Genomic DNA, 21,691 nt, shown 5'->3' with positions numbered 1-21,691 from the left:
GCTGTATGTGCTGGGGTATAGTGTTATACATTATACAGAGCCCGGGCTGCTGTATGTGCTGGGTTATAGTGTTATGTATTATACAGAGCCCGGGCTACTGTATGTGCTGGGGTATAGTGTTATGTATTATACAGAGCCCGGGCTGCTGCATGTGCTGGGTTATAGTGTTATACATTATACAGAGCCCGGGCTACTGTATGTGCTGGGGTATAGTGTTATACATTATACAGAGCCCGGGCTGCTGTATGTGCTGAAGTATAGTGTTATACATTATACAGAGCCCGGGCTGCTGTATGTGCTGGGTTATAGTGTTATACATTATACAGAGCCCGGGCTGCTGTATGTGCTGGGTTATAGTGTTATGTATTACACAGAGCCCGGGCTGCTGTATGTGCTGGGTTATAGTGTTATACATTATACAGAGCCCGGGCTGCTGTATGTGCTGGGGTATAGTGTTATACATTATACAGAGCCCGGGCTGCTGTATGTGCTGGGTTATAGTGTTATGTATTATACAGAGCCCGGGCTACTGTATGTGCTGGGGTATAGTGTTATGTATTATACAGAGCCCGGGCTGCTGCATGTGCTGGGTTATAGTGTTATACATTATACAGAGCCCGGGCTACTGTATGTGCTGGGGTATAGTGTTATACATTATACAGAGCCCGGGCTGCTGTATGTGCTGAAGTATAGTGTTATACATTATACAGAGCCCGGGCTGCTGTATGTGCTGGGTTATAGTGTTATACATTATACAGAGCCCGGGCTGCTGTATGTGCTGGGTTATAGTGTTATACATTACACAGAGCCCGGGCTGCTGTATGTGCTGGGTTATAGTGTTATACATTATACAGAGCCCGGGCTGCTGTATGTGCTGGGTTATAGTGTTATACATTATACAGAGCCCGGGCTGCTGTATGTGCTGAAGTATAGTGTTATACATTATACAGAGCCCGGGCTGCTGTATGTGCTGGGTTATAGTGTTATGTATTATACAGAGCCCGGGCTACTGTATGTGCTGGGGTATAGTGTTATGTATTATACAGAGCCCGGGCTGCTGCATGTGCTGGGTTATAGTGTTATACATTATACAGAGCCCGGGCTACTGTATGTGCTGGGGTATAGTGTTATACATTATACAGAGCCCGGGCTGCTGTATGTGCTGGGTTATAGTGTTATACATTATACAGAGCCCGGGCTGCTGTATGTGCTGGGTTATAGTGTTATACATTACACAGAGCCCGGGCTGCTGTATGTGCTGGGTTATAGTGTTATACATTATACAGAGCCCGGGCTGCTGTATGTGCTGGGTTATAGTGTTATGTATTATACAGAGCCCGGGCTGCTGTATGTGCTGGGTTATAGTGTTATACATTATACAGAGCCCGGGCTGCTGTATGTGCTGGGTTATAGTGTTATACATTATACAGAGCCCGGGCTGCTGTATGTGCTGGGTTATAGTGTTATGTATTATACAGAGCCCGGGCTACTGTATGTGCTGGGTTATAGTGTTATACATTATACAGAGCCCGGGCTGCTGTATGTGCTGGGTTATAGTGTTATGTATTATACAGAGCCCGGGCTGCTGTATGTGCTGGGTTATAGTGTTATACATTATACAGAGCCCGGGCTGCTGTATGTGCTGGGTTATAGTGTTATACATTACACAGATCCCGGGCTGCTGTATGTGCTGGGTTATAGTGTTATACATTACACAGAGCCCGGGCTGCTGTATGTGCTGGGTTATAGTGTTATACATTACACAGATCCCGGGCTGCTGTATGTGCTGGGTTATAGTGTTATACATTATACAGAGCCTGGGCTGCTGTATGTGCTAGGTTATAGTGTTATACATTATACAGAGCCCGGGCTGCTGTATGTGCTGGGTTATAGTGTTATACATTATACAGAGCCCGGGCTGCTGTATGTGCTGGGTTATAGTGTTATACATTATACAGAGCCCGGGCTGCTGTATGTGCTGGGTTATAGTGTTATACATTATACAGAGCCCGTAAATTTTATGCATGCGTTTTGTTGTACAGAATGTTTAGCTTTATCTTTAGAGCTTCATCAAATCAAACCTTAACAGCCTGCACTAATGGAGCGCCGATAACACTGATCACTGCTATGCCACGGTGTATGCAATCTGAAGACTGCAAGTAATGGTCATCTATGGGAAATAAAAACATTGATTAAGGGAAAACTGTCAGCCTATTCACCCACACTAAATCCAATACACTAGGGCAGTGTTTCTCAACCAAGGTGCCTCCAGCTGTTGCAAAACTACAACTATACAGCATGCTGTGAGTTGTAGTTTTGCAACAGCTGGAGGCACCCTGGTCAAAAAAACACTGCACTAGGGTGTACACGAGGGTTTACTTACTAAAATACATTCCTTAGGTCCGGAGATATGTCGCCCAAACGATCCAATGCTATACTCTGTGTATTGTGCGCTAGAGGCGGGGCTCCGCCTGCTCAATTCACATATGTGGTATTGACACGTGTGTAAATGTTTGAACAATTAGGGAAATCGGGTGCACTGGTACACACTTGCCACCTGGGCCAGTGCCTGTATGCCTAGCAGCGTTTAGTTAGTTTGAAGCGATGCACAGTAGTGTGATCCCACCACTACCCATTATTAACCCTTTAGACCAGGGCTGTGGAGTCGGTAGATAAATGTTCCGACTCCACAGTTTTTTGTACTTCCGACTCAGACTCCCTGACTCCTCTGTATTAATATGCAAATGTATTTATAAACACTTAAAGTTGAATCCAAGAAGCTGTTCCACCAAGTTCTTCTAAGCTCTTCTAGCAGAGAGAGGTAGTTGGGCAGAAGCTGCTGCCTTCTCCTTTTTGTGTGCTGATCTGCTGCTGAAGATAGGGCAGTGGGAGGATCCAGGAAGGGACATTTATTATAAAACATGATTTCCCTAGTAGAATCCCATAGTCATGTTTAAAGTTTAAGCTAACAATCGGAGTTTACAAGTTTTTATAGCCTTAGCTGAATGGCAGCAGTTTTTCCAATGGTTTACAGCTTCAGTCTTGAACTATTGACCCTCCATTCCCTTCACTTATACAAGTGTCTCTAGTCCTGCAAAAAATATATTTACTTAATCCCTTATCAGTGAGGCTAGGTTACCCATGGGTTCCCTGTAACAGCAGAACACAACACTATGGGAAGTATAAGTATTGCCGCTCCTAATTGTGCGTTGCGTGCCATATAGTGAAGCACATGAAAAGCTTCTTCGCAGTCACTTAACGTGTTCTTTTTGCGGTTATGTGATGCACTGCATGCATTGTTCTTTATTCTTACAGTAGAGAAGTCATTAATTATAATTTTTTTGTGAATTGGGACATTTCAACTTTTTTTTTTATTATTCCAATCAAAATTTAGTCGGAGTCGGTGCATTGTTTGCCTACTCCGAATCCAGGTACCCAAAATTTCGTCCGACTCCACAGCCAGGCTTTAGACGGCATCAAAAGTATAAAATCATCCTTCCCGGCTAGCTCAAGACCCCCGGGACATTACAGACCCCCGCTGTGTTTAAAAAAAAAATTTTTTTAATCAATTTTTACAAACATAAATACCGTATTTATCGGGGTATACCACGCACCGGCCTATAACACACACCCTCATTTTACCAAGGATATTTGGGTAAAAAAAGTTTTTTACCCAAGTATCCTTGGTAAAATGAGGGTGCGCAGGATCCGCAGAAGCCCCCAGGAAAGGCAGGGGGAGAGAGGCCGACGCTGCCCGCTTCTCTCCCCCTGCCTTTCCTGGGGTCTAGAGCCCTGCTGCCGCCACTTCTCTCCCCATGGCTATCGGCGCCGCTGCCCCTTCTCTCCCCCTGACTATCGGTGCCGCTGCCCCATTGCCGGCGCCGATAGCCAGGGGGAGAGAAGCGGTGCCGGCAATGGGGCAGCGGCGCCGATAGCCAGGTCATTGCACCGCGCCATGCAGCGCATAGCAATGACGCAGGGGACGCCACACCGGAGGCCAGAAGCAGCGTGGACCCGACCCCGGCAACAGGTAATTATTATACAGCCGGGGATGGGGGAGGCAACGGGGCAGCGGCACCGATAGCCAGGGGGGAGAGAACGGGCAGCGGCACCGATAGCCAGGGGGAGAGAACGGGCAGCGGCACCGATAGCCAGGGGGAGAGAAGGGCCGGCAGCAGGGCTCTAGACCCCAGGACAGGCAGGGGCAGAGAAGCCGGCAGCGGTAGCGGTCTCTGCACCTGCAAAAGCCACTGCAGTTCATTGATTTAAAGCACCCGCTTTAAATCATTGAACTGCAGCGGCTTATCGGCATATAACACGCACATAGACTGTAGGCTAAAAATTTTTGCCTAAAAAATGCATGTTATACGCCGATATATACGGAAAATATAGTTGGTATGTGTGTAATTTCTCGAACTATTAAAATATTATAGAACAGCAGAGTTCAATAGCTCACCCCAGGGATGCCAAGCGTCCGTGCCCGGATAGGTGCAATCCCGGCAGAAATAGATGAAAAAATGATAAATCCAGCGCAGTCCTCGTGCGTTTTCAAGACTTTATTCAGGCACCAACAGTAACAGGATAAAAGTAAAGCGTTTCAGCCAGGTAACCTAGCCCTACTTATACACGTATGAGTAAGGCTAGGTTACCTGGCTGAAACGCGTTACTTTTATCCTGTTACTGTTGGTGCCTGAATAAAGTCTTGAAATCGCACAAGGACTGCGCTGGATTTATCCTTTTTTTTATGTTTGTGATCCTGCACGGTAAAAGGTGTTAACGTAAAAAAAAAAAAAAATACCAAACTCCAAAAATACATTTTTGATCACATCATATATCTTTAAAAATAAGCAAAATGTGATAAAAAATTCCCATCAAAACTAAAATGGTACAGTTAAAAACTACAGATCACGGCGCAAAAAATGAGACCTCATACAGCCTTATTTTAAAAAAAATAAAAAATTAGAGGGGGTCAGAAAATTGCCATTTGCCCGCTTCTCTCCCCCTGCCTTTCCTGGGGTCTAGAGCCCTGCTGCCGCCACTTCTCTCCCCATGGCTATCGGCGCCGCTGCCCCTTCTCTCCCCCTGACTATCGGTGCCGCTGCCCCATTGCCGGCGCCGATAGCCAGAGGGAGAGAAGCGGTGCCGGCAATGGGGCAGTGGCGCCGATAGCCAGGTCATTGCACCACGCCATGCAGCGCATAGCAATGACGCAGGGGACGCCACACCGGAGGCCAGAAGCAGCGTGGACCCGACCCCGGCAACAGGTAATTATTATACAGCCGGGGATGGGGGAGGCAACGGGGCAGCGGCACCGATAGCCAGGGGGGAGAGAACGGGCAGCGGCACCGATAGCCAGGGGGAGAGAACGGGCAGCGGCACCGATAGCCAGGGGGAGAGAAGGGCCGGCAGCAGGGCTCTAGACCCCAGGACAGGCAGGGGCAGAGAAGCCGGCAGCGGTAGCGGTCTCTGCACCTGCAAAAGCCACTGCAGTTCATTAATTTAAAGCACCCGCTTTAAATCATTGAACTGCAGCGGCTTATCGGCATATAACACGCACATAGACTGTAGGCTAAAAATTTTTGCCTAAAAAATGCATGTTATACGCCGATATATACGGAAAATATAGTTGGTATGTGTGTAATTTCTCGAACTATTAAAATATTATAGAACAGCAGAGTTCAATAGCTCACCCCAGGGATGCCAAGCGTCCGCGCCCGGATAGGTGCAATCCCGGCAGAAATAGATGAAAAAAGGATAAATCCAGCGCAGTCCTCGTGCGTTTTCAAGACTTTATTCAGGCACCAACAGTAACAGGATAAAAGTAAAGCGTTTCAGCCAGGTAACCTAGCCTTACTTATACACGTATGAGTAAGGCTAGGTTACCTGGCTGAAACGCGTTACTTTTATCCTGTTACTGTTGGTGCCTGAATAAAGTCTTGAAATCGCACAAGGACTGCGCTGGATTTATCCTTTTTTTTATGTTTGTGATCCTGCACGGTAAAAGGTGTTAACGTAAAAAAAAAAAAAAATACCAAACTCCAAAAATACATTTTTGATCACATCATATATCTTTAAAAATAAGCAAAATGTGATAAAAAATTCCCATCAAAACTAAAATGGTACAGTTAAAAACTACAGATCACGGCGCAAAAAATGAGACCTCATACAGCCTTATTTTAAAAAAAATAAAAAATTAGAGGGGGTCAGAAAATTGCCATTTTCTAATTATTCCCCCCCCCCCCCCCCCCTACAAATCAAATTTTTTTTTTGTGGTTGCGCTATACATTTTATGGTAAAGTAAAAGTTGTCCTTACAAAGTGAGTCGTGTTAAAAACAAGCCCTCATATGGGTCTGTAGATAGAAAAGTGAAAGAGTCTTAAATAGAATAAAAAAAGCTCTTAGAAGGTGAGGAGGTAAAAATGAAAACGCAAAAATGTTATTTTTCTGTGTCCTCAAGGCCAAAATGGGCTGTGTCCTTAAGGGGTTAAAAAATAACGTTAACGAAACTGCACGGTCAATGACGTAAACATAAATAAAAAAATAAAATAAAAAGTCCATAATTGCTGATTTTTGTTCTCGTCATATAACAGAAAACAATTAATAAATAGCGATCAAAGAGTCCCATCAAAACAGAAGTGGTACAGATAAAAACTACAGATCACGGCGCAAAAAATGAGCTCTCATATAGCCCCGTATGCGGAAAATTTTAAGAATTATAGGGGTCAGAAGAGGACAATTTTATGTATTCTGATTTGTTAAGTAGTAAAATAAAACAAAACCTCTATAAATTGGGTATTGTTTTAATCATATGGACCTACAGAATTTAAAAAATTTGTAATTTTTTCCGGAAAGTGCAATGTGTAGAAACGGGAGTCCCCAAAAGCTGCAAATTATTATTAATATTTTTTATTTAGTTATTTATTAATTTTTTATTTTGTCCCACAAATAAGTTTTGAGTGATGTCATTACAAAGTTCAATTGGTGGTGCAAAAGACGTCCTCATATGGGTCTGTAGATGGAAAATTGAAAGAGTTATGGCTATTTTTCATTTAGAAAAAAATCTCAAGATCCTTAAAGGGGTATTCCAGGAAAAAACTTTTTTTTTTTTTTTTTTTTTTATATCATCTGGCTCCAGTCTTGGGAACTGCACAGAGTAGAAGAGGTTTGCTATGGGGATTTGCTTCTACTCTGGACAGTTCCCGAGACACGTGTCATCAGAGAGCACTTAGACAGAAACTCTGACACGTTTTGTACCAATTGACACCAAATCACACAAAAATGATCAATGGAAATCAAATGTATCAATCCATGGAGGTCTGGATATGGAGTCACACTGAAAATCAAAGTGGAAAACCACACTACAGGCTGATCCAACTTTATGTAATGTCCTTATAACAAGTCCCAATGAGGCTCAGTAGTGTGTGTGGCCTCCACGTGGCCATATGACCTCCCTACAACGCCTGGGCATGCTCCTGATGAGGTGGTTTAATAGATCATCTTAAAATAAAAAAAAATCCACCCAAGTGAACCTAAAATTACAGAAACTCTGACACGTTTTGTACCAATTGGTTCTTAGTCATGGTGTAAGGCAGGGCTTTTCAACCAGGATGCCTCTTGCTGTTGCAAAGCTACAACTCCCAGCATGCCTGGAACCATTTGGTACAAAACGCGTCAGAGTTTCTGTAATTTTAGGTTCACTTGGGTGGATTTTTTTTTATTTTAAGATGATCTATTAAACCACCTCATCAGGAGCATGCCCAGGCGTTGTAGGGAGGTCATATGGGCACGTGGAGGCCACATACACTACTGAGCCTGGTTTTGTCCGTTTTTTTCCCTTACCCAAAACCGTAGCCTACCATGGTTTTTGGTCCGGGTGAAAAAATGTATGGAAACCGTATATGTTTTTTTTCTTTTTTAACATGGGATTCAATGGGAATCGTAGAGAACTGTACGGTTCCATCCGGTTTGCACCATACGGTTTTTGACTTTGCACAGTTTTTTTCTTGGAATTTCAAACAAGTGAAACTTTATTCATAATGGAGTGAAAAGTTAAAAACATATACTTTTTTTATTTTCTTAAAAGACGGATGCAACCCGACATCATGTTTTAAAGGGGTATTTCGGTGAAAAACTTTTTATTTTTTATTTTTTTAAATCAACTGGTGCCAGAAAGTTAAACAGATTTATAAATTACTTCCATTAAAAAATCTTAATCCTTCCTGTACTTATTAGCTGCTGAATACTACAGCGGAAATTCTTTTCTTTTTGAAACACAGAGCTTTCTGCTGACATCATGAGCACAGTGCTCTCTGCTGACATCTCTGTCCATTTTAGGAACTGTCCAGAGCAGCATATGTTTGCTATGGGGATTTCCTTTTACCCTGGACAGTTCCTAAAATGCACAGAGATGTCAGCAGAGAGCACTGTGCTCATGATGTCAGCAGAGAGCTCTGTGTTTCAAACGGAAAATAATTTCCACTGTAGCATACAGCAGCTAATAAGTACAGGAAGGATTAAGATTTTTTTTAATAGAAGTAATTTACAAATCTGTTTAACTTTCTGGCACCAGTTGATTAAAAAAAAAAAAAAAAAAAGGTTTTCACTGGAGTACCCCTTTAAGCCGTATACGGGTTCAAATTTGTACACACGTTTTGATACAGTTTAGTCCGGTTTCCGGTTTTTCATAAAAAAACTGATACGGGAACTGTATTGCAAAAAGGTGGTGTGAACCCGGCCAAGTAATCTTTCTATATCCTTCTTGTAATGTAAACACTGTGTCGATGCACTGGAGAGCTTGTGCTTATACGCAGCAGGCAGTCTAAATAAGTAGAGCTTCAGTAAAGCATGAGGCAAGGACAGGTGGGGTTCAGACATTTGGAGAGACCAAGTAGTCAATGCAGATATATATTATAGCTTATGATCCTAGCTGTGACTTAGTGATGCTTAAAGGGGTACTCCGGTGGAAAACTTTTTTTTTTTTTTTGAATGAACTGGTGCCAGAAAGTTAAACAGATTTGTAAATTACTTCTATAAAAAAAAATCTTTATCCTTCCAGTACTTATTAGCAGCTGTATGCTACAGAGGAAATTCTTTTCTTTTTTAATTTCTTTTTTGTCCTGTCCACAGTGCTCTCTGCTGACACCTCTGTCCGTATCAGGAACTGTCCAGAGCAGGAGAAAATCCCCATAGCAAACCAATGCTACTCTGGACAGTTCCTGACACGGACAGAGGTGTCAGCAGAGAGCACTGTGGACAGGACAAAAAAGAAATTCAAAAGGAAAAGAATTTCCTCTGTAGCTTACAGCTGCTAATAAGTACTGGAAGGGTAAAGATTTTTTTTATAGAAGTAATTTACAAATCTGTTTAACTTTCTGGCACCAGTTGATTAAAAAAAAATAAAAAAAAATGTTTTCCACCGGAGTACCCCTTTAACTTCGTTTATCGCTGAAGTCAATAAAATGTGGATGAAGGGCAGGTCAGCATTACCCATAGGGGGGCACATTACGTATCATACAGGTGTTTTATTTCACCCTATGTTGTCAGTGATTTGTTTTCTTTTTGTAGTATACAGTGATCCCTCAACTTACAATGGCCTCAACATACAATAGTTTCAACATATAATGGTCTTTTCTGGACCATTGTAAGTTGAAACCAGACTCAACATACAATACTACGGACAGTCGAGATCTGTGATACCTGTCAATGGCTGGAAGTTCTGACCAATCAGAATGGGCAATTTACTGGTAAAACCCTTGTATTACTGAAGCATATGCACTGACTGATGTCTGGTAGCGCCCCCTACAGTACAGGGAGGTATTACATGTTCTGTACTCTTTACCTGTATTACTGAAGTGTATGCACTGACTGGTGTCTGGTAGCGCCCCCTACAGTACAGGGAGGTATTACATGTTCTGTACTCTTTACCTGTATTACTGAAGTGTATGCACTGACTGGTGTCTGGTAGCGCCCCCTACAGTACAGGGAGGTATTACATGTTCTGTACTCTTTACCTGTATTACTGAAGTGTATGCACTGACTGGTGTCTGGTAGCGCCCCCTACAGTACAGGGAGGTATTACATGTTCTGTACTCTTTACCTGTATTACTGAAGCGTATGCACTGACTGATTATCTGGTAGCGCCCCCTACAGTACAGGGAGGTATTACATGTTCTGTACTCTTTACCTGTACCAGGGTTAGCTGCTCCTTTGGGCATCAGGTAAGGGTGACTCCATGTTACTTTTTTAGGACATTGCGTGTACTGTACAGGACCCCGAAGAAGCTCCTGTCCTCTACATACACCAGTCTTTCCCAAACAGGGTGCCCCCAGCTGTTGCAAAACTACAACTCCCAGCATGCCCGGACAGCCAAAGGCTGTCCGGGCATGCTGGGAGTTGTAGTCTTGCAACAGCTGGAGGCTCCCTGCTTGGGAAACACTGAAATAGACAGTGATTTACAGCTCCCAGCAGATCTTTCTTACTTTTATATGTAAGGATTTGCTTTATCTATATTAATTATCTACTTATTTTTCTTTAATCCTCACTTTTTCCTATTTTTGGATGAGATTTTGGTGCCTTTATAACCAATTACCAGGTTTCCATAGAGTTCTGGTCTCAACATACAATGGTCGTCCTGGAACCAATTAATATTGTAACTTGAGGGACCACTGAACAGTATTGTGCTTGGCATCTTTCTTTATATCATCAAAAAGTGAATTTGATTGTTTTGGTATAGGTTTTGACTTGATCTTTAGAAGTTGTCATGTGCTTTTATTTTACCATCCTGTTATAAGGCGGTGACTGAATACGTTTTTCCTATTTTAGCTACAGAAGCCTGTACTGCTGTCGGGAGTGACATCAATCACGAGGGCCCTTCATGTACAGTGACATCAGCGTAAGTAACTACAGCAGCAAAAACAGCAAAACTGCCTTGTCTGCCATTAAAAAGAACAAACCCCTCAGAAAAGCACAAGAAAGACACTAGAGAGGGACGCAGCAAAATACATAGCAGTTCTGGGGGGAATTACAATGTGAGGCTGGCCGGAAATATTCTGGCTGGAGAGAGCTGAATCAGTCGGCACTAGGACCGTGCGGACTTTGCAGTCGCCATAAGCGGCAGTGTATTCCCGCAAAAGAATGAGCAAGACAATTCTTTTAGGACTCGTTCACACGAACAGACAATGGACCCTACAGTGCTTCCTCCATCTGTGTCTGCTCATAGCGGCAATCTACTGCTACGAGCAGACACACTGCGCATGCGCAGTAATCTCGCACACATCGCGGCCGCTCCCGCTGTTCCCTGAGCTAGGCCGAGAGCAGCTGCAATGTGTGCAAAGTATACTGCGCATGTGTGCGGCGACTCACACATCGCAGTGTGTCTGCTCGTAGCGGTGGACTGCCGCTATGAGCAGGCACAGATGGAGGCAGCACTGTAGGGTCCATTGTCGGCGGATCCGTCCGTGTGAATGAGCCGTTATGGCGTAATTTCAGCGCCAAAAGCTCCTCCGCTGAAATTCCGTACTGTGGACTGTGTAGCGGAAACTCAGCAACAGGGCCAGAATTGCACCAGGATTTCCAAGCATAATTTCAAAGCGGAATTCCGCTCGGAAATTCCGTAGTGTGAACCCAGCCTTGGGCCTGTTTCACACAAGCATATGGGAATAAGTCCATAACACAGATCTGAACTATGGACATATTACAGATAATAAACCATCAGTAATTCCTCAGTATTTTATTTCTAAATACTGATAAGCATCTTCTAGGCAGGAAATTACACTTTGCTATGAAACTAATACAAAATAGATGAAGAACTAATGAAATAAAGATGCAATAACAATCATAAATGAAACACATACAGTTGCATCCACACTTTTGCTTTTTTGGTCAAATATGCAGTATAGACATCTCTGGGTAGGGTCACATGTGATGGATCAGCAGCGTATTTTACGTTGCAGATCTGCTGATGACCGATCCTGGAATGTGCGCCCTGGTGTGCCCGTGTGGATCTGCGCGACTGTAGGAAACTGCAGGCGCATGCGCAGTTTACTCTTGGAAATCGTAGCTGCTCTCTGCCTAGCACAGGTAGCAAGGGGAGCGGCCGCGATGTCTGTGTGTAAACTGCGCATGCGCCTGCAGTGTTTACTACAGTGGTGCAGATCCTTGTGCGAGCAGACACAGGGGCATAGCAGGACGCACACTCTAGGGTCGGTCATCGGCAGATCCGCAGCGTAAAATGCGCTGCAGACCCGTTACGTGTAACCCTACCCTATTGGTGAAAAATAAATTCATAAATAAAATTGTTCATTCTTACGGCAGAGCCAGGGGTCAGGAATTTCCGCTGTGAAACGTCCACTGCGGTAATTCCGTAGTTTCAATGGGGCAGCAGAATCCCATTAAGGGTGCGTTCAGACCAACGGATCCACAGCGTATTTTACGCTGCGGATCCGCTGCTGGAGGACCGCTACATGCTGCCTTTAGATGTGCCTGCTCGGAGTGGTAATACGCCACTGCGAGCAGACACACTAAGGCGATGTGCGAGTTGCCGCGCACATGCGCAGTGTTCTTGCACATCACGGCCGCTCTCGGCCTAGCTCATGGAGCAGGGGGAGCGTCCGCGAAGTGTGCGAGTACACCGCACATGAACGGTGACTCGCACGTCGCTTCAATGTGTCTGCTTGTAGCGACATCTAAACATCTAAAGGCGGCATGTAGCGGTTCTTTAGCGGCGGATCCGCAGCGTAAAATATGCTGCGGATCCGCTTGTCTGAACGTACCCTAAAAGGGTTGTCCAGGAATAAAAAAACAGAGATCAATTCTTTCAAGGACCGTGCCCCGTCTGTCTCCAGTTTGGGTGCGGTTCTGCAGCTCAGTTCCATTGAAGTGAATGGAGCCAAGTTGTAAAACCACACCCAACCTGGAGACAGACAAGGAGCGGTCTTTCAAAGAAATGAGGTTTGTTTTTTGATTCCTGGATGACCCCTTTAAAGGAAAACTGTCAGTTTGATGCTTACTGTGTCCAGAACCGCCTGGCCGTTCTGCCGATATCTTCGTTTTCCCAATATGCTAATGACGTTCTAACTGGCCAGGCGGCGTTAACTGGCACTCTGATGTCACCGCCACCAGCGCCCAGCTCATCAATATTCCTCCCCTCCCTCCTTCTCACCCTCTTCATTACAGAGTGGGGAGAAGAGGGAGAGGCGGAGGGAGGGGAGGAATATTGATGAGCTGGGCGCTGGTGGCGGTGACGTCAGAGTGCCAGTTAACGCCGCCTGTGCCCATTAGCACTTCATTAGCAAATAGGGAAAAACGAAGATATAGGCTGAACAGATCCGGGCACAGTAACCATCAAACTGATCAGCGTCCCCCGCACTATTAGCCAGTACTGCTGGTTAGTGCTGGGGGAGCAAGCTGACAATTTTCCTTCAACAACAATGGCAAACGCTGTGGACTTCCTGTGGGTTTGGTGTGAAAAAAATCCACATCACACAGTGTTTTACTGCAGATTATGGCACGCGCTCCTCAGGTTCTGAATATGAACTCCTTTTTAGATTTTGGTATACCTATTTATTCGCCCAACAGCATCCAGCATCCAAACCGGTATACCTCCAGCTGTTCCAAAACTACAACTCCCAGCATGCCACTGTTATCATTATGGACAAAATAAATAAATAAAACTCATACCTGCCACATCGGCCAAAACAGGTGAGCACAAGGCATACACAAGAACCTCTATATCAATGTTTCCTAACCGGTGTGCCTCCAGCTGTTGCAAAACTACAACTCCCAGCATGCCACTGTTATCATTATGGACAAAATAAATAAAGAAAACTCATACCTGCCACATTGGCTTAAAACAGGTGAGCACAAGGCATACACAGGAACCTCTATATCAATGTTTCCCAACCGGTGTGCCTCCAGCTGTTGCAAAACTACAACTCCCAGCATGCCCGGACAGCCTTCGGCTGTCCGGGCATGCTGGGAGTTGTAGTTTTGCAACAGCTGGAGGCACACTAGTTGAGAAAGCCTGACACATTTTGGATTGCATGCAGTGATACACATGAGGCCTTACTGCTAACATACAGATCAGATAAGGTTTGGGGGGGGGGGGGGATCTGCAGGGTCGGGAGGAATGGATTCCCTGCAGTATTAGCTCGGCAGTATGTGAGCAGTGAAGCATCCCTTGCACCGTGCTGCAGATCTCTCGGCCTTCTGCATAGTTGCACCTTAAGCAGCACTAGCTTTCTGAAATCCCCTTATATGGCCTGGTCGATGCACTTCCCTAACCTTTCTATTTCGTAAGCCTTTTACAATATAGGAAGTAAAGCAAAAGCACACACAACCCTATCCTGTCATCTGCCTCGTATTTGCAGATCACCGACACTCAGCACTTTACAGCCGACCCATAAATGACACAATCCTTCAAGAATCCAGCAATATGACGTTGCCTTACGTTCAGCTTATAAGGCTGGGTTCACACTGTGTTCGTGCTTCCGTCAGACGTATCCGTATGCACCCCGCCGAAAACGGGATGCCCATCGTAGACTGTAACAGAGGGCAACAAAGTCCATTCATTTCAATAACCCGAACAGAGACACGTGCGCTGCCGAGTTGTCCAGTGCGCTTAAAATTAAGGATCAACCGATTATCGGTTTGGCAGATATTATCGGTCGATATTCACGATTTTGGACATTATCGGTATCGGCAATTACCTTGCCGATATGCCGATAATGCCCGCCCCCGTCCCCGCAAGAGACCGCTGCCGCCACCGCTGCCCCATTGCCTCCCTCATCCCCGGTTTTATAATTACCTGTTCCCGGGGTCCGCGCTACTTCTGGCTCCTGCGACGTCCAGCGACGTCCTGCGTGCTGTGCAGCGCAATGACGAGTGACGTCACCGTCAGTGCGCACAGTAACAGCTCAGGACGCCGCGGGGCCAGAAGTAGGGTGGACCCCAGGAACAGGTAATTATAAAACCAGGGATGGGGGAGGCAATGGGGCAGCAGCGGTGGTTGTGGTTGGACTAGGGAGGACCCCAGGACAGGCAGGGGAGAGAAGCGGGTGGCGGTGGTCCCCGGCCCCACAAAAGCCGCTGCAGTTCATTGATTTAAAGCGCCCGCTTTAAATCATTGATCTGCTGTGGCTTCTGCGGGGCCGGTGGGGGGTAAATAGCCGATAACTTATAACGGAATAAGTTATCGGCTATCGGCATGAAAGGTCACAGATTATCGGTATCGGTCCTAAAAAATCGATATCGGTCGATCCCTACTTAAAATGGCACATACGTCCTTTGTTTATCAACTGGTGCCAGAAAGTTAAACAGATTTGTAAATTGCTTCTATTAAAAAATCTTCGTCCTTCCAGTACTTTTTAGCAGCTGTATGCTACAGAGGAAATTCTTCTCTTTTTGAATTTACTTTTTGTCTTGTCCACAGTGCTCTCTGCTGACACCTGATGCCCGTATCAGGAACTGTCCAAAGCAGGAGAAAATCCTCATAGCAAACCTATGCTGCTCTGGACAGTTCCTGACACGGACAGAGGTGTCAGCAGAGAGCACTGTGGACAAGACAAAAAATGAATTAAAAATCAAAGAATTTCCTCTGTAGCATACAGCTGCTAATAAGTACTTAAAGGAAAAAGGGTTTTGCTTTTTTTTTTTTTAAACTTGCTCATAATGCCTGCATTTAAAAAAACAAAAAAGAAAACAAAAAACTGGACTTACCTACGGTTACTCCCTTGGTGCCTCCAGTATTACGCTCCCGTCCTCCACAGCAATCTTCTTCCTGCTTCTTGTTGTCGGTCACTGCGGAGGCCAGGAGTGTGATACTGGAGGCACTGCCAAAGGGAGCCTCCCCAGTCAGTCCGTCAGAAGGATGGGAGTTTAGCAGAGAAAAAATGCTGCATGTCCTATATTTTTTCTCTGCCCAAATACCGGACTCCAACAGACCCCATTCAAGTCAATGGGATCTATCGGAACCCAACAGTGTCAGTTTCTCTCTAAGGGTGCATGCACACCACGTTTTTGCTATATAGTGCCCATATCAGATTTTTGATGAAAAACTGATTCCTCAAAACCCGACTAAACTGTATGAAAACGTGTGTACAAATTTTGACCTGTATATGGTTTAAAAAATGATGTCCGGTTGCATCCGTTTTTTAAGAAAGAAACATACGTTTTTAACTTTTCACTCCATTATGAATAAAGTTTCACTTGTTTGACTAAAATTCCATGAAAAATAACCTGTGCAAAGTCAAAAACCGTATGGTGCAAACCGGATGAAACCGTACGCACATGCGGTTCTGTACGGTTCCCATTGACTCCCAGGTTAAAAAAAAAAGTATACGGTTTAATATAGTTTCTCACCCGGACCAAAAATCGTGGTAGGCTACGGTTTTGGGTACAGGAAAAAAATGTACAAAACCGCGCAAAATGGATGCAACCGGATGCATGCGGTTTTCAATACATTTCCGCACCTTTTTCACATTGAACACGTGAACCCAGCCTTACTCGTTCTTGGTCCATTTGGCACTAAAAAAGCAGAACTCAGTCGAACACAACGGCTGTGTGAACTAAGACTAAATAAGTTGTAAATAAATGCTGGCATTCTTGACAAAAACAAAACAAAAATTTCCAGAGTAGTCCTTTAATAAAGCATATATGACCTAAACTAGTTGACACTGTTTGAGCCATTAAAATCAATGGCACTCACTTGTGCTCGCTCTGGCAGCACATATACTAAAATACAAACAATAAAGAGAAGATTAGCATGGCCCCTGCGCAAAGAAAACATGCGAATTCGTAAAGCGTTCCATAATAAAAAAATAAATAAATAATAAAATCAATAGAACTCCCTTCTCTCCACCACAGTATACATCAGCATCCCTTGGCAGGATAAGGCTATGTTCACACCTCGGAAATTGCATGTATTCAATGGGATTCTGCTGCGCTGTGCACACGGCGGAATTTCTGCGCCAGATGTTTCTGGCACGGAAATTCCATTTTCCACGTCTGCAGGAAGAATGATCCTGTTCATTCTTTCTGCTGACTCCGCACGGAATTCATAACCGTCTATGAGACGTCACATTCCTGTGCAGTCCTAGTGCCGCCATATTATGTCGGTGCCCGCAGTCTGCGAAATGTCCGCTTGGAGATTGTCCGTGCGGACATTCTAAGGTGTGAACATAGCCTAAGTGTGACCGAGAGTCAAATTTATTCCCAACTGCTAGAGCATGTTCATTCAACTGGTAATGCATTTCCGAGGGGATTCCGCTGAAAGCATGAACATGTCCGTTCTTGCTGCAGAGTCCGGAATTGGAGTTTTCTTCCACTGAATTTTGCAGTGTGGATGGGCCCTATAACTCCTTGCAGATCTGTGGCAGAAATCTGGGGCACTCCTTCACATTTCAGCTTTATTTTTTTAGCGGTTTTGTAGCCTCATTCAGCATTTTTTTTCTTTCTATAGCTTGGATTTCAAGGGGTACTCCCATGCTCCAACCTTCGGAACATCTGGTTCAGAAGGCTTGGAGCAGTGGTCACGGCTACGCTTCCCTCGTGACGACCGTCATGCCCCCTCCCATAGACATTAATGGAGGGGCGTGGCGTGACGCCATGAGGGGGCGTGGCCGTGACGTCGCGGATGCTGCACCAAGTCTTCTGAACCGAATGTTCAGAAGGCTGGGGCACGGGAGTACCCCTTTAAAGGGGTACTCCGGCCCCGAGACATCTTATCCCCTATCCAAAGGATAGGGGATAAGATTTCTCACCGCAGGGGTCCCGCTGCTGGGGACCCCTGCAATCTTCTATTCGCCACCCACCTGTTTCAGCTGCATGCTGCGGTAGTATCGTGTATCGTGATGTCATGAGTCCGCCCTCGTGTGACGTCACCCCCCACCCCCGCTATGCTAGTCTATGGGAGGGGGCTTGACGCCCCCTCCCATAGACTTGCATAGCGGGGGCGGAGGGGGGGACGTCACACGGAGTCGCAGTCGGAACGCCACGATACTCCGGCCCAGTGGTCGCCACCCGGCTGTTTGTGAGCTGGTACCGCAGCATGCAACTGAAACCGGTGGGTGGCGAATACAAGATTGCAGGGGTCCCCAGCGGTGGGACCCCTGCGGTGAGACATCTTATCCTCTATCCTTTGCAGGGGAGATGTCTCAGGGCCGGAGTACTCCTTTAAATCTGTGGTGGAAAAAAATCTGCATCCTATGAAATATAATGTAGATTCCCATTGAAAACAACACATAAATATATTTATGCTTGCAGTTATACTGGAGCAATATCAATGCTTTTGGGTTCACATTAGGATTGGGTCCAAAGCACAGAAAAAGGTGAAAAGCTTTATATTATTATTATTATTAGAATATAGTTCCATTATCATTTCTCTCTGTATTTGGTTTTACTCCTGGTTTTGGCCAGAAACAAAATACTATGGCCCAGATTTATCAAACTGTGTGAGAGAAAAAGTGGAGGGATTTCCCCCCAGCAACCAATCACAGCTCAGCTAATGAGCTGAGGTAAAGTGAAAGCTGAGCTGTGATTGGTTGCTGGGGGGAAATCCCTCCACTTTTTCTCTCACACAGTTTGATAAATCTGGGCTTATGTGTAAACCCAGCCTAAAGACTGATGAAGATCCAGGTGTATTTGTAGATCTTTTAGGCTATATAGCATACATAAGAAGACAAAAAGGTCCCCGCACTCACCGCGAGGAAACAGCAGACCAACTTCTATGGCATCTCGGACAGATCCGACTTCAGGCTGACAGCAGGGCGCTCAGAGTGGAGGCGACTGCCGGCAAAGTTTCGCGCAGATCGTGCTTCTTCCGGCCTCGTATGAGGCCGGAAGAAGCACGATCTGCGCGAAACTTTGCCAGCAGTCGACTCCACTCTGAGCTCCCTGCTGTCAGCCTGAAGTCGGATCTGTCCAAGATGCCATAGAAGTTGCTTTTTCCTCGCGGTGAGTGCGGGGACCTTTTTGTCTTCTTATGTGTGCTATTGAGTGACTTCAGGTTTCTTGGTTCCCAGCACCTCCGGACCCACAGGCATCAAGACTCCACGTTGTTACAGTGACAGATCACTAGCCTCCACAGTACATGCTTACACCATTTGTATTTCTCCACAGCAGTGCCCTCTAGCTTGTGTTATTTAGGATCTTTTAGGCTTGTTGTTATTGCACAATAGTCGTTTCCATTGGCAACCTGCAGAAAAGGGGATGCCAACATATACTGTTAACAGGAGAAGCGGACACCATTGATTTCCTTGACCTGGTGACTCCATTCGGGACAAAATACGCTATTTACAGCAGACTCAAAAAAGAAAAGTGATAATCACCTACCCCCCGATTCCCTGCAGCTGCCATCTGGATGGCTCCCAGTCACCGCTGCTTCCTAGTTCCTGCCCTGCTCAGCCAATCACTGCTTCAGGTGGTCCACCATGGTGGCCACTGATTGGTTTTACAGGAATAAGAAGGAAGCTGTGACTAGGAGAGCCTCCGAACAGCACCTAAGGGATCAGGGAGTAGGTGAGTATCACTTTTGTTATGTTTTTATATATTCTATACAGTCATGGCCGTAAATGTTGGCACCCCGGAAAGTTTTCAAGAAGATGAAGTATTTCTCACAGAAAAGGTTTGCAGTAACACATGCTTTGCTATACACATGTTTATTCCCTTTGTGTGTATTGGAACTAAACCAGAAAAGGGAGGAAAAAAAGCAAATTGGACATAATGTCACCAAACTCCAAAAATTGTCTGGACACAATTATTGGCACCCTCAACTTAATATTTGGTTGCACACCCTTTGGAAAAAAATAACTGAAATCAGTCGCTTCCTATAACCACCAATATGCTTCTTACACCTCTCAGCCGGAATGTTGGACCACTCTTCCTTTGTAAGCTGCTCCAGGTCTCTCTACGGAACTCCCACGGAATTCAACAGGCAGAATTCCGCAAGCAGAATTCCACGGTGTGAACTTAACATTAGTGTGAACGGGTCTCCACGAGACCCTTCACACTGCGGAATTTCAGCGGTGGACAATTCCGCTGCTGAAACTGTTCAGCGCAAAGAAAGAACATGTTCATTCTTTGCGCGGATTCCGCAAGCACTGCATAGCCGTCAATGGTGATGGCTCAGTGCCCCGCGGCTCTAGCGCCAAAGTATTTTCAGCGGCGGCCACCAGACGGAATCTCCGCTTGCTGAATTCAGCGAGCGGAGATTCCGCAGTGTGAACGCACCCTTATTGGAATGCGCCTTTTCCCAACAGCAATTTTAAGATCTCTCCACAGGTGCTCAATGGGATTTAGATCTGGACTCATTGCTGCCACTTCACAACTCTCCAGTGCTTTGTTGCCGACCATTTCTGGGGGCTTTTTGACAGATCTCGGACGCAAACCCAGCTTTCTGTCACTTCGACCCAAAATCCATTGGTAATCCTCAGATGTCATGATGCTTTGCACACATTCAAGGCACCCAGTGCCAGAGGCAGCAAAACAACCCCAAAACGTCATTGAACCCCCACCATATTTCACTGTACGTTCTGTGTTCTTTTCTTTGTAGGCCTCATTCCGATTTCGGTAAACAGTAGAATGATGTGCTTTACCAAAAAGCTCTATCTTGGTCTCATCTGTCCACAAGACATTTTCCCAGAAGGATTTTAGCTTACTCAAGTTAATTTTGGCAAAATGTAGTCTTTCTTTTTTATGTCTCTGTGCCAGCAGTGGGGTCCTCCTGGGTCTCCTCCATAGCATTTCAATTCATTCAAATATTGACGGATAGTTCGCGCTGACACTGATGCTCCCTGAGCCTGCAGGACAGCTTGAATATCTTTGGAACTTGTTTGGGGCTGCTTATCCACCATCCGGACTATCCTGCGTTGACACCTTTCATCAATTTTTCTCTTTTGTCCACGCCCAGGGAGATTATCTACAGTGCCATGGGTTGTAAACTTCATGATAATGTTGCGCACTGTGGACAAAGGCAAATCTAGATCTCTGGAGATGGACTTGGAACCTTGAGATTGTTGATATTTTTCCACAATTTTGGTTCTCAAGTCCTCACAGTTCTCTTCTCCTCTTTCTGTTGTCCATGCTTAGTGTGGCACACACAGACACACAATGCAAAGACTAAGTGAACTTCTCTCCTTTTTATCTACTTTCAGGTGTGATTTTTATATTGCCCACACCTGTTACTTGCCCCAGGTAGGTATAAAGGAGCATCACATGCTTGACACAATCTTATTTTTCCACAATTTTGAAAGGGTGCCAATAATTGTGTCCAGACCATTTTTGGAGTTTGGTGACATTATGTCCAATTTGCTTTTTTTCCTCCCTTTTTTGGTTTAGTTCCAATACACAAAGGGAATAAACATGTGTATAGCAAAACATGTGTTACTGCAATCCTTTTCTGTGGGAAATACTTCATTTTCTTGAAAAATTTCAGGGGTGCCAACATTTACGGCCATGACTGTAGATATGTGTGTATATAGTGTGTGTGTGTATATATATATATATATATATATATATATATATATATATATATATATACACACAGATTTAGATGTGAATGGAGCCGTGTGTTCTACCTGAAACCACAGTGGTCTCCAACCTGTGGCCCTCCAGCTGTTGCAAACTACAACCCAGCGGCTCTCTTGGGAACACTGCTAGAATGCAATATTCTCCAACCTGTGGTTCTCTAGCTGTTGCA

At 45.0% G+C, this 21,691-nt stretch overlaps 1 protein-coding gene and 1 non-coding gene across 2 annotated transcripts in view; both read left to right on the top strand.

The window, feature by feature from the left end:
- Positions 1 to 21,691, top strand: part of MUS81 (MUS81 structure-specific endonuclease subunit) — a 123,848-nt gene that overhangs the window by 5,327 nt on the left and 96,830 nt on the right. The window contains exon 2 of the mRNA XM_056527520.1: positions 10,822 to 10,891. The gene's annotated coding sequence lies outside the window, so the exon portion shown is untranslated. The remainder of the gene's footprint in view (positions 1 to 10,821; positions 10,892 to 21,691) is intronic.
- LOC130278344 (U6 spliceosomal RNA) lies at positions 16,705 to 16,811 on the top strand. Its single transcript, XR_008845990.1, has one exon. It is a non-coding gene; the product is annotated as a U6 spliceosomal RNA (small nuclear RNA).

Source organism: Hyla sarda, chromosome 6 (assembly GCF_029499605.1).
Source record: "Hyla sarda isolate aHylSar1 chromosome 6, aHylSar1.hap1, whole genome shotgun sequence".
In the NCBI taxonomy this organism is placed as follows: domain Eukaryota; kingdom Metazoa; phylum Chordata; class Amphibia; order Anura; family Hylidae; genus Hyla; species Hyla sarda.
Note: the sequence above shows the minus strand (reverse complement) of the source record. Positions and strands in the feature narration are given on the sequence as shown.